This window comes from Schistocerca americana, unplaced genomic scaffold (genome assembly GCF_021461395.2).
Source record: "Schistocerca americana isolate TAMUIC-IGC-003095 unplaced genomic scaffold, iqSchAmer2.1 HiC_scaffold_556, whole genome shotgun sequence".
NCBI lineage: Eukaryota > Metazoa > Arthropoda > Insecta > Orthoptera > Acrididae > Schistocerca > Schistocerca americana.
This window is the reverse complement of record NW_025726298.1, coordinates 57,501-67,500: the sequence shown is the minus strand read 5'-3', so window position 1 is coordinate 67,500 and position 10,000 is coordinate 57,501. Positions and strand designations below refer to the sequence as shown.

At 55.8% G+C, this 10,000-nt stretch overlaps 2 non-coding genes and 1 pseudogene across 2 annotated transcripts; all 3 read right to left on the bottom strand.

Annotated features, from left to right (window-relative positions):
* The window catches only part of LOC124586534, a 4,757-nt pseudogene extending 2,052 nt beyond the window's left edge, over positions 1 to 2,705 (bottom strand).
* Positions 2,706 to 2,893: 188 nt separating this feature from the next.
* Positions 2,894 to 3,048, bottom strand: LOC124586541. Its single transcript, XR_006975145.1, has one exon. It is a non-coding gene; the product is annotated as a 5.8S ribosomal RNA (ribosomal RNA).
* Positions 3,049 to 3,399: 351 nt separating this feature from the next.
* On the bottom strand, positions 3,400 to 5,309 carry LOC124586526. Its single transcript, XR_006975137.1, has one exon. It is a non-coding gene; the product is annotated as a small subunit ribosomal RNA (ribosomal RNA).
* Between the last annotated feature and the right edge of the window lie 4,691 nt (positions 5,310 to 10,000).

The window sequence follows — 10,000 nt, the reverse complement described above, 5'->3', positions numbered from 1 at the left end:
TGAATGGCGGCCGAAGAGAATCCGCGCACCCGCGCGCCCCCGGAGGAGCACGCTAAGGCGGACGCGGCCTCGCAGCAAGGAAGATCCGTGGGAGGCCAAGGCACGGGACCGAGCTCGGATCCTGCACGCAGGTTGAAGCACCGGGGCGCGAACGCCGCGCAGGCGCGCGCATCCTGCACCGCCGGCCAGCACGAGGCCAACCAACGGCGAGAGCAGACCACGCCCGCGCTAAACGCCCGCACTTACCGGCACCCCTACGGCACTCACCTCGCCCAGGCCCGGCACGTTAGCGCTGACCCACTTCCCGACCAAGCCCGACACGCCCCGATCCTCAGAGCCAATCCTTATCCCGAAGTTACGGATCCAATTTGCCGACTTCCCTTACCTACATTATTCTATCGACTAGAGGCTCTTCACCTTGGAGACCTGCTGCGGATATGGGTACGAACCGGCGCGACACCTCCACGTGGCCCTCTCCCGGATTTTCAAGGTCCGAGGGGAAGATCGGGACACCGCCGCAACTGCGGTGCTCTTCGCGTTCCAAACCCTATCTCCCTGCTAGAGGATTCCAGGGAACTCGAACGCTCATGCAGAAAAGAAAACTCTTCCCCGATCTCCCGACGGCGTCTCCGGGTCCTTTTGGGTTACCCCGACGAGCATCTCTAAAAGAGGGGCCCGACTTGTATCGGTTCCGCTGCCGGGTTCCGGAATAGGAACCGGATTCCCTTTCGCCCAACGGGGGCCAGCACAAAGTGCATCATGCTATGACGGCCCCCATCAACATCGGATTTCTCCTAGGGCTTAGGATCGACTGACTCGTGTGCAACGGCTGTTCACACGAAACCCTTCTCCGCGTCAGCCCTCCAGGGCCTCGCTGGAGTATTTGCTACTACCACCAAGATCTGCACCGACGGCGGCTCCAGGCAGGCTCACGCCCAGACCCTTCTGCGCCCACCGCCGCGACCCTCCTACTCGTCAGGGCTTCGCGGCCGGCCGCAAGGACCGGCCATGACTGCCAGACTGACGGCCGAGTATAGGCACGACGCTTCAGCGCCATCCATTTTCAGGGCTAGTTGCTTCGGCAGGTGAGTTGTTACACACTCCTTAGCGGATTCCGACTTCCATGGCCACCGTCCTGCTGTCTTAAGCAACCAACGCCTTTCATGGTTTCCCATGAGCGTCGATTCGGGCGCCTTAACTCGGCGTTTGGTTCATCCCACAGCGCCAGTTCTGCTTACCAAAAGTGGCCCACTTGGCACTCCGATCCGAGTCGTTTGCTCGCGGCTTCAGCATATCAAGCAAGCCGGAGATCTCACCCATTTAAAGTTTGAGAATAGGTTGAGGTCGTTTCGGCCCCAAGGCCTCTAATCATTCGCTTTACCGGATGAGACTCGTACGAGCACCAGCTATCCTGAGGGAAACTTCGGAGGGAACCAGCTACTAGATGGTTCGATTAGTCTTTCGCCCCTATACCCAGCTCCGACGATCGATTTGCACGTCAGAATCGCTACGGACCTCCATCAGGGTTTCCCCTGACTTCGTCCTGGCCAGGCATAGTTCACCATCTTTCGGGTCCCAACGTGTACGCTCTAGGTGCGCCTCACCTCGCAATGAGGACGAGACGCCCCGGGAGTGCGGAGGCCGCCGCCCCGTGAAGGGCGGGGAAGCCCCATCCTCCCTCGGCCCGCGCAAGGCGAGACCTTCACTTTCATTACGCCTTTAGGTTTCGTACAGCCCAATGACTCGCGCACATGTTAGACTCCTTGGTCCGTGTTTCAAGACGGGTCGTGAAATTGTCCAAAGCTGAAGCGCCGCTGACGGGAGCGATTATTCCGCCCGAGAGCATCCCGAGCCAACAGCGGCGCGGGTCCGGGGCCGGGCCAGGTAGGTCCGTCATCCGGGAAGAACCGCGCGCGCTTGCCGGGAGCCCGAGCGCCCAAAGGGGCGAATCGACTCCTCCAGATATACCGCCGGGCAGCCAGCCAGGACACCGGGGCTCTGCCCAACAGACGCGAACCGAGGCCCGCGGAAGGACAGGCTGCGCACCCGGGCCGTAGGCCGGCACCCAGCGGGTCGCGACGTCCTACTAGGGGAGAAGTGCGGCCCACCGCACACCGGAACGGCCCCACCCCGCGGCGAGTGGAAAGGCAACCGGACACGACCCCGCCGCGGATTGCTCCGCGCGGGCGGCCGGCCCCATCTGCCGAGGGCGGAGGCCAGTGGCCGGATGGGCGTGAATCTCACCCGTTCGACCTTTCGGACTTCTCACGTTTACCCCAGAACGGTTTCACGTACTTTTGAACTCTCTCTTCAAAGTTCTTTTCAACTTTCCCTCACGGTACTTGTTCGCTATCGGTCTCGTGGTCATATTTAGTCTCAGATGGAGTTTACCACCCACTTGGAGCTGCACTCTCAAGCAACCCGACTCGAAGGAGAGGTCCCGCCGACGCTCGCACCGGCCGCTACGGGCCTGGCACCCTCTACGGGCCGTGGCCTCATTCAAGTTGGACTTGGGCTCGGCGCGAGGCGTCGGGGTAGTGGACCCTCCCAAACACCACATGCCACGACAGGCGGCAGCCTGCGGGGTTCGGTGCTGGACTCTTCCCTGTTCGCTCGCCGCTACTGGGGGAATCCTTGTTAGTTTCTTTTCCTCCGCTTAGTAATATGCTTAAATTCAGCGGGTAGTCTCGCCTGCTCTGAGGTCGTTGTACGAGGTGTCGCACGCCACACCGCCAGCCGGCTGTGCACGCTACCGAGTAAGTACCGGTATGCGAACCGCCAGGCGACGGGCGCGCATCGCACGTTTAAGGAGGCGCGGCCGGCCCCACAGGCGGCCGCGACGCTCCCAGGTCTGCGAAGCGGGGCAAACGCCGCGCGCTTCAGTATACGTAGCCGACCCTCAGCCAGACGTGGCCCGGGAACGGAATCCATGGACCGCAATGTGCGTTCGAAACGTCGATGTTCATGTGTCCTGCAGTTCACATGTCGACGCGCAATTTGCTGCGTTCTTCATCGACCCACGAGCCGAGTGATCCACCGTCCTGGGTGATCTTTTCTTAGTTTACACTGTCTCTTTCAAGACAGTTGCATAGGCGGGACGTAGGCGTGTGGCGGCCCCTGTTCAAGCGTTCTGTGTCCAACGGCCTCACGGCCGATGGGCGTCGTACGGCTCCACACCGGAGCGGACAGGCAGTCGGGCGAAAGTCATTCAAAACCGGCGCCAGGCGCCAGGTGCCGCAGGCCAGCCGCTCCAGCGCTTCAGCGCTCGTACCACACAACATTGGCGTTAGTTTTGAGAAGCACGCGTGGTTCCGCACGCGGCGCACGGCTACTGCGAGCCGTACAGGTAGCGTGTTGCGCGACACGACACGCACATCGAAAGACATGCAGTCTAGTCGGTAATGATCCTTCCGCAGGTTCACCTACGGAAACCTTGTTACGACTTTTACTTCCTCTAAATGATCAAGTTTGGTCATCTTTCCGGTAGCATCGGCAACGACAGAGTCAATGCCGCGTACCAGTCCGAAGACCTCACTAAATCATTCAATCGGTAGTAGCGACGGGCGGTGTGTACAAAGGGCAGGGACGTAATCAACGCGAGCTTATGACTCGCGCTTACTGGGAATTCCTCGTTCATGGGGAACAATTGCAAGCCCCAATCCCTAGCACGAAGGAGGTTCAGCGGGTTACCCCGACCTTTCGGCCTAGGAAGACACGCTGATTCCTTCAGTGTAGCGCGCGTGCGGCCCAGAACATCTAAGGGCATCACAGACCTGTTATTGCTCAATCTCGTGCGGCTAGAAGCCGCCTGTCCCTCTAAGAAGAAAAGTAATCGCTGACAGCACGAAGGATGTCACGCGACTAGTTAGCAGGCTAGAGTCTCGTTCGTTATCGGAATTAACCAGACAAATCGCTCCACCAACTAAGAACGGCCATGCACCACCACCCACCGAATCAAGAAAGAGCTATCAATCTGTCAATCCTTCCGGTGTCCGGGCCTGGTGAGGTTTCCCGTGTTGAGTCAAATTAAGCCGCAGGCTCCACTCCTGGTGGTGCCCTTCCGTCAATTCCTTTAAGTTTCAGCTTTGCAACCATACTTCCCCCGGAACCCAAAAGCTTTGGTTTCCCGGAGGCTGCCCGCCGAGTCATCGGAGGAACTGCGGCGGATCGCTGGCTGGCATCGTTTATGGTTAGAACTAGGGCGGTATCTGATCGCCTTCGAACCTCTAACTTTCGTTCTTGATTAATGAAAACATACTTGGCAAATGCTTTCGCTTCTGTTCGTCTTGCGACGATCCAAGAATTTCACCTCTAACGTCGCAATACGAATGCCCCCGCCTGTCCCTATTAATCATTACCTCGGGTTCCGAAAACCAACAAAATAGAACCGAGGTCCTATTCCATTATTCCATGCACACAGTATTCAGGCGGGCTTGCCTGCTTTAAGCACTCTAATTTGTTCAAAGTAAACGTGCCGGCCCACCGAGACACTCACTCAAGAGCACCCTGGTAGGATTGCAACGGGGTCCGCCTCGGGACGCACGAGCACGCACGAGGCGCGTCGCACGCCTTCAGCTCGCCCCACCGGCAGGACGTCCCACGATACATGCCAGTTAAACACCGACGGGCGGTGAACCAACAGCGTGGGACACAAATCCAACTACGAGCTTTTTAACCGCAACAACTTTAATATACGCTATTGGAGCTGGAATTACCGCGGCTGCTGGCACCAGACTTGCCCTCCAATAGATACTCGTTAAAGGATTTAAAGTGTACTCATTCCGATTACGGGGCCTCGGATGAGTCCCGTATCGTTATTTTTCGTCACTACCTCCCCGTGCCGGGAGTGGGTAATTTGCGCGCCTGCTGCCTTCCTTGGATGTGGTAGCCGTTTCTCAGGCTCCCTCTCCGGAATCGAACCCTGATTCCCCGTTACCCGTTACAACCATGGTAGGCGCAGAACCTACCATCGACAGTTGATAAGGCAGACATTTGAAAGATGCGTCGCCGGTACGAGGACCGTGCGATCAGCCCAAAGTTATTCAGAGTCACCAAGGCAAACGGACCGGACGAGCCGACCGATTGGTTTTGATCTAATAAAAGCGTCCCTTCCATCTCTGGTCGGGACTCTGTTTGCATGTATTAGCTCTAGAATTACCACAGTTATCCAAGTAACGTGGGTACGATCTAAGGAACCATAACTGATTTAATGAGCCATTCGCGGTTTCACCTTAATGCGGCTTGTACTGAGACATGCATGGCTTAATCTTTGAGACAAGCATATGACTACTGGCAGGATCAACCAGGGAGCTGCGTCAACTAGAGCTGAGCAGCCGGCCGCCCGGGAGTGTGTCCCGGGGGCCCGCGCGAACACGCAAGCGTCCGCTCAATTATTCTGCAAACAGGAGGAGGCTGAGCTCCCCTGCACAATACACCTCGAAACCCTCTCAGGTCCCGGCGGCGCGCAGCGCCGTCCTAAGTACTTGGTCGGGTTCGAGAGAGGCGCAATCGCCCGGAGTTTGGCGAGTAGACGCTTTAGGTGCGACCACCCGTGCTCCCAACTGAGCTTGCCGCTGCCGACAGAGGCCCGGGAGCGTGCTGTCGTGGCATTGCCGGCGGGAGACAACACGCGCCACCTACGGTGGCCGGCAGCTCCAACGCCAGCGCCACAGAAGGACAAAAGCCCCACTTGGGTGCCGAAGCGAACTCTCCCAGCACAGCGCACGCGCCAACACGTCCGCACAGCTGCGATACAATCCACCTGCGAGAACCGCAGAGGCGACCGAGCAGCAGACGGCGTCGCGGCGCCGAGCGCCGGGCGGCGGCGCATCCTCAGCGCACACAGTCCTCAATCGGACCAGCACACTGCAGATGTCCACCGCGCTTCGCACCGGGCCCGCGAGGACCTACTTTGGCCGCACGGCGCCGCGTGCAGGGTGCGCCGGCGCGCAGCTGCGCCGCCTGCCGCCTCCGTCGGCCGGCGCGCCTGCCACTGGCCGCCCCCACCAGCCGGCTGTAGCGCGTGCGCCCACGCACCGCGCGGCCAGCACGCCGGAAGGCCCCCCCTCACCGGCCGGGGACGGTCCCACCCAGCCACCGCCGCGTATCGCTTCACACCCACATGCCATTCACGTTCGTGGGCATGGTGGGTATCGCTGAAACAACCGGTTGGTAGCTCAACCGATCGTCGCCATCACTGATTCACCTCTAGCGAGAACAACCGCACCACAACGGTTTACCAGTTCTTCATTTGCGTAACGTCACCAGCAAACGTAGACGTCCATCGCCATTTGCAAATTCAACGATTGTTGCATGCCTGTGTCAGGTGTCACGACACACTATGTCTGCCCACATACACGCAACAACATGTGCACGCTTCGCGAACACGTGGAAGGTGGCCCCCGTACGTATGCGATGTCCATTGCGCGAACGACTGTCAACCGGCCTCTGTCGCATGTCGCAGATGTGGAACGCAGTGCACCATGCTATCACGGTGTGTGAGAAGAGACGACTACGTCTGACAACACGCGCCACTACATCAACAGACGGCTCATGCTGATCGCCATCCACGGCATACCATACTGCAATCCAGCTCTTATAGGGAGACGACACGTAGCTGAGTGCACAATATTTGGACCGTATGGTTCGCCGTTGTTGGCGCAGTCGTGGTACGGTCACACATGTACCACGATGTATCATTCAGTACATGAGGACCAATGTGCGGTACAGTGTGTGATTTGGACGTACAACATCAGCGGACAGTTGCCACAAGCCGTACCACAACGTAGGCTGTGCTTCGCCATGCGAATGCCAATGAACAACTGCGAAGGGCATTGAGCATGTACGTCCTGCCGCCATCCGCATTACAGTGTATAGCTGCAAGGTGTTTAACATGAAGCGATACTCTGGGGACCGGGCAGTGCGAGTAGCAAACTATATTGCGGGGGTTGCAGTTAGGCAACACTACACTAATTTAACGCGTCGTATGACAATTACAGAGCAGGTTAAGGCCCAACGTGTGTTGGGTTAAGGCCCAACGTGTGTTGGGTTAAGGCCCAACGTGTGTTGGGTTAAGGCCCAACGTGTGTTGGGTTAAGGCCCAACGTGTGTTGGGTTAAGGCCCAACGTGTGTTGGGTTAAGGCCCAACGTGTGTTGGGTTAAGGCCCAACGTGTGTTGGGTTAAGGCCCAACGTGTGTTGGGTTAAGGCCCAACGTGTGTTGGGTTAAGGCCCAACGTGTGTTGGGTTAAGGCCCAACGTGTGTTGGGTTAAGGCCCAACGTGTGTTGGGTTAAGGCCCAACGTGTGTTGGGTTAAGGCCCAACGTGTGTTGGGTTAAGGCCCAACGTGTGTTGGGTTAAGGCCCAACGTGTGTTGGGTTAAGGCCCAACGTGTGTTGGGTTAAGGCCCAACGTGTGTTGGGTTAAGGCCCAACGTGTGTTGGGTTAAGGCCCAACGTGTGTTGGGTTAAGGCCCAACGTGTGTTGGGTTAAGGCCCAACGTGTGTTGGGTTAAGGCCCAACGTGTGTTGGGTTAAGGCCCAACGTGTGTTGGGTTAAGGCCCAACGTGTGTTGGGTTAAGGCCCAACGTGTGTTGGGTTAAGGCGCAACATAGGTTAGGTTAAGGCGCAACATAGGTTAGGTTAAGGCGCAACATAGGTTAGGTTAAGGCGCAACATAGGTTAGGTTAAGGCGCAACATAGGTTAGGTTAAGGCGCAACATAGGTTAGGTTAAGGCGCAACATAGGTTAGGTTACGGCGCAACATAGGTTAGGTTAAGGCGCAACATAGGTTAGGTTAAGGCGCAACATAGGTTAGGTTACGGCGCAACATAGGTTAGGTTAAGGCGCAACATAGGTTAGGTTAAGGCGCAACATAGGTTAGGTTAAGGCGCAACATAGGTTAGGTTAAGGCGCAACATAGGTTAGGTTAAGGCGCAACATAGGTTAGGTTAAGGCGCAACATAGGTTAGGTTAAGGCGCAACATAGGTTAGGTTAAGGCGCAACATAGGTTAGGTTACGGCGCAACATAGGTTAGGTTAAGGCGCAACATAGGTTAGGTTAAGGCGCAACATAGGTTAGGTTAAGGCGCAACATAGGTTAGGTTATGGCGCAACATAGGTTAGGTTACGGCGCAACATAGGTTAGGTTACGGCGCAACATAGGTTAGGTTAAGGCGCAACATAGGTTAGGTTAAGGCGCAACATAGGTTAGGTTAAGGCGCAACATAGGTTAGGTTAAGGCGCAACATAGGTTAGGTTAAGGCGCAACATAGGTTAGGTTAAGGCGCAACATAGGTTAGGTTAAGGCGCAACATAGGTTAGGTTAAGGCGCAACATGGGTTAGGTTAAGGCGCAACATGGGTTAGGTTAAGGCGCAACATGGGTTAGGTTAAGGCGCAACATGGGTTAGGTTAAGGCGCAACATGGGTTAGGTTAAGGCGCAACATGGGTTAGGTTAAGGCGCAACATGGGTTAGGTTAAGGCGCAACATGGGTTAGGTTAAGGCGCAACATGGGTTAGGTTAAGGCGCAACATGGGTTAGGTTAAGGCGCAACATGGGTTAGGTTAAGGCGCAACATGGGTTAGGTTAAGGCGCAACATGGGTTAGGTTAAGGTACAATATGGGTTAGGTTAAGGTACAATATGGGTTAGGTTAAGGTACAATATGGGTTAGGTTAAGGTACAATATGGGTTAGGTTAAGGTACAATATGGGTTAGGTTAAGGTACAATATGGGTTAGGTTAAGGTACAATATGGGTTAGGTTAAGGTACAATATGGGTTAGGTTAAGGTACAATATGGGTTAGGTTAAGGTACAATACGGGTTAGGTTAAGGTACAATACGGGTTAGGTTAAGGTACAATACGGGTTAGGTTAAGGTACAATACGGGTTAGGTTAAGGTACAATACGGGTTAGGTTAAGGTACAATACGGGTTAGGTTAAGGTACAATACGGGTTAGGTTAAGGCACTTGGGGGGGGGGGGGGGGCCCGGTTTGTTGATTGTGATTATCGTAAGTAAATGACTGCGGCATCATCTGATTTGCCACGTCAGGGTGCACCTTTGGCTCATAACAGGCGGCGCTCTGATTCCATGCTTGTGGCAGACCTGTGTCTTTCATTCCTGCCATTGTTTGTGTGGTGTGACAGGAGGCAGTATTGTGATGTTGGGTGCACCCCTGTCTGGGACATGTGTGGGTGTTGGTGGCTTAGCTGAGCAATGGTGGTTGTCGGAAGGGTGGGATATTCTGTTTTCCGAGTGGACCTCCCGGTCTGGTTATGATAGTGTGGATTGTCTAATGTGGCAGAGAGGATGCACTGGGTGTTGTTCCATGCTGGTGCTTACATATTGTCTGTGTGCCTGTTACAGGCAGAGAGTAGTGCGTGATAAGAGTGTCTGGCTGACGTGTGATTGTGAGCAGAGTCTTTCAGCATGTATACGGACAGGTCTATACATTATCTGTATTCTGATGGCTCTATCTATTACTAATCAGCGCCGTGTATACGTTTAATCCGGTTCCAGTCGAAACTATTGTATCTCTGTACATTAGTGACACGGCGAGCCCGCTATGTAGTTACTCGTCTCGGCAGCTTCCACCGGTGTATGGCAAATGATTATAAGGAATCAGTCTAGTCGTCAATACCGATAGTCTGACGTCACATGTCTGGGGTGGGGGACGCTGCGCCCTTCCGGTGGGTCATGGCCTAGGAAGACTCTTCCCACGCAGGGGGGCTTGGACTGTCATTGACTCTTCCGAGTAATATACTTGCCGTACGTTTTTGCGACTGCGAGTGCAACGCTCACCGGTACCGACATGGATGGAGCGCCTCCTAGCTGCCGCTGAGCATCTGCATTCGTACAGCGAGCAACGCGATCGCGTCTGTAGCTCGTACGTGGTACGGCTCGCAGCTCATGTATATGGACAGCGGGAATGTCGCATATTGGACATAACTCTTCATGAAACGCACGTTATAGGGGTGGATTGCACATTGCGAGTGCG